This window comes from Nicotiana attenuata, unplaced genomic scaffold, assembly GCF_001879085.1.
Source record: "Nicotiana attenuata strain UT unplaced genomic scaffold, NIATTr2, whole genome shotgun sequence".
NCBI lineage: Eukaryota > Viridiplantae > Streptophyta > Magnoliopsida > Solanales > Solanaceae > Nicotiana > Nicotiana attenuata.
Window position 1 is genome coordinate 106,442 of NW_017671021.1, and position 2,716 is coordinate 109,157.

The following is a 2,716-nucleotide window of genomic DNA, read 5'->3' on the forward strand; positions in this document are numbered from 1 at the left end:
TGTGTAACGTAGCATTTAATGTCTTTAATTGCCATAATTGCCTCATTATGACAAAGGCAAAACGCATATCTCCATAGTAACTATAAAAAGGAGATAATTGATCAATTGTAAGGACACGAAACACTATCTGAATATACTGGGGTTTACTTAGTTTTCTTAATTACATTCTAGCTATCCAAAGTGCTTTCTTTTATACATTCTTGTGATTATCAGTAACTCGTGTTCTTGTAAATTATAGCTTTAGTCAAAATTCTATTTTTTGGTTAAACACCCGAGGGTGGAAAATCCGGGTCGTGACATAATTACACATCATGTTTGGTTGAACAAGTGTAATTTCACTATCAAAATATATTTTTAAATTTTAAGAATTCAAATTGATTATAAAAAAATTAAATAAACTCTTTTTTAATTTCAATATGTAGAAGTAAACTTTAATACATATGTATATATAAGAAATATTAAATATTATTTAAACTACATATTTTCTTTAAAATAAAATTGTTAAATTATTATAAATTGATAACTAATTAGTATATTATAGAAGAGCTAGGGTTTCGTCCTGGCTGCTTCAAGCCAATAAAATTGAAGCTGAGGGTATTTGCGTCTATTCACCTATTAGCCAATATAATTGTACTTACGTGTCTATTAATTTTCCTCCTCCTCCGACGTCTTCGTGTTCTTTCTAAATCTCCGTGTTTTGCCACTATTCTCTTTATTTTCTCCTCTTTCTTTCATCTCTCCTTCAACTGTTATGATTTTTTCTGATTTGTAGGATTAAGTAGAATCAAGTGGTAGACTTGACATAAAAATCCTATAAGTTGAGGTTTAGGTAAGCAATTGTTCTTTTTGTCAATTAGTGGTCACCGATTTATTCAGCGTTCTATCCTCTTTAAAATTCCTGATTTTTGGATATATTACTAGAAACATGGCTTAGCTATCTCCACGCAACATGCCGTTTGGAAGTCTCTGCCAACTTTAATATTGTCGATGGTTAACTAGCTGGAATCTTTCTGATCAATTCAATTTGGATGTATCCCAGTTGTAAGCAGTTGAAGACAAAGGTGAGCAGATGAGGTATTCTAAGTTACATGTGATTTTCAATTTTGGCCTTGGTTTTAAATTCTTGCCAGTTCTTTCCACTCTCTTTATGTTAGACTCATAGGAAGGGAGTTTTCCAAGCATTTTAGATTACTTCTTCTCAATAAAAAGGAATTAAGTTAAAACCTTGACATTCGACCCATGTAATGGAATTCATGGTCAATTGTGCTCTTAATAGAAATGGTTTACCGTTTTAAGCATGAATCAGACTTCGAACTCAACTCTGTATTCAGAAATTTCAAAAGAAGTCATGTGCTTGCTTAATATCTGTGCCTATCAAATATTTTGTGCTGTATGAATTACTCAAATTTGACATTTCCAGGTTGATAGCCATTTAATTGACTTGCTTTTGCAGATAACATAGTTATGGTCTACTGCTAATTGCTTAGCGGTAAATACATCTGACATTCAACCTATCTTTGTACACAACATTACAACTCAACAAAAGAAATAAAGTGCTGGTTAATTTCCTTTTCGTCCATGCCTTTTCTTATTTTATTCTTTTATTTGTGACAACGAGTTGATGATAATCGTGGGATTTTTCCCAGGAAGTGCGTGCAGAAGATATGGTACTATCCAAGGTGTCGCACTGGCTTTCAATGGAGTTCAACAAAATGTAAGTAATGTTTTTTCTTTAGGACCTATATGACTCATCTAAAACTTTTTTTGTTGACTAGCTAGGCTTGAAATATTGAACTTCCTTATTTAAGAACTATTCCTCAGTGGTTTGTTTACCTTTGTAGCGCTAGCAGGCCAGACACATAGTGATACCATACATGCCAATGTTAGTACCTCCATTGAAATGGATAGGGACGCAAGATATAGTAATACCATACATTTTCTTTCACTTACATAAAGTTAAGGGTACGCTTTCTTTTTATTTTCTCTCATAACAAGGCTGGATAACTCTATCTGCTTTCATATGTGCTGCAGACACATGGAGCAAGAAAACAACGTAAAGCGGTGAAAAGAGGCCCTAGAAAATGGTTACAACCAGTTTTTGAAGTTCATGAATCAATTATTAAATTCAATCTTAAATCTAGCGATTTTGTTTGCTTTGTTTGTTCCTATCATGAAAATTGAGATATTTGTTCTTTTTGTCGTATCTAGGCTCTTGATACTCTGGGATGTAGCAAATGGAGGATAAACAAAAGGGTAGTTTCTGTTTTTGATAGAATATGGGATAGTGGTGGTCGTCTACTGATTGGTTAGTTACTTTACACATTAACTATCCTATTAAGATTCAAAAGGTACTTTCTTTTTCATTGCTAAGTAAATGAATCTAATAAGTTGTGTAATGGTTCAAGCAACAAACTACAATTGTCGTAGTTTCTGTCATTTGCAGGTCCTTTGCCAAAAGAACCAGATATAGAAGATGATGCACTACTCGCGAAGTGGAATTGGATACCAAAATCTGTCAAGAGGAGACTAGATAAACTTCTCACAACATTGTGACGTCGAGCTCAAACTTCTTGTAGGTTCCAATTGCTTTCCTATACTGTCTTTTAAGATAATAATACTTCCAATAACATCTGAAAGCATATATAAAATTTTATTGGGGCGGAGTTTGTAATCACAACTCATATCATTTTTTGATTATGTTGGAATTTCCTTCTAA

At 33.0% G+C, this 2,716-nt stretch overlaps 1 long non-coding RNA gene across 16 annotated transcripts in view; it reads left to right on the top strand.

Moving 5' to 3' along the window:
* The first annotated feature begins 669 nt into the window (after positions 1-669).
* Positions 670-2,716, top strand: part of LOC109205310 — a 4,551-nt gene continuing 2,504 nt past the window's right edge. The window contains exons 1-8 of one of the 16 annotated variants that reach the window (XR_002064630.1): positions 670-829; positions 922-1,061; positions 1,454-1,559; positions 1,647-1,714; positions 1,842-1,922; positions 2,032-2,084; positions 2,209-2,348; positions 2,444-2,572. This is a non-coding gene — a long non-coding RNA (uncharacterized LOC109205310). Of the gene's footprint in view, positions 830-921; positions 1,075-1,453; positions 1,560-1,646; positions 1,715-1,841; positions 2,085-2,208; positions 2,349-2,405; positions 2,573-2,716 lie in introns of all 16 variants that reach the window. The other 15 variants (XR_002064632.1, XR_002064631.1, XR_002064636.1 and 12 more) reach the window with 15 other exon arrangements.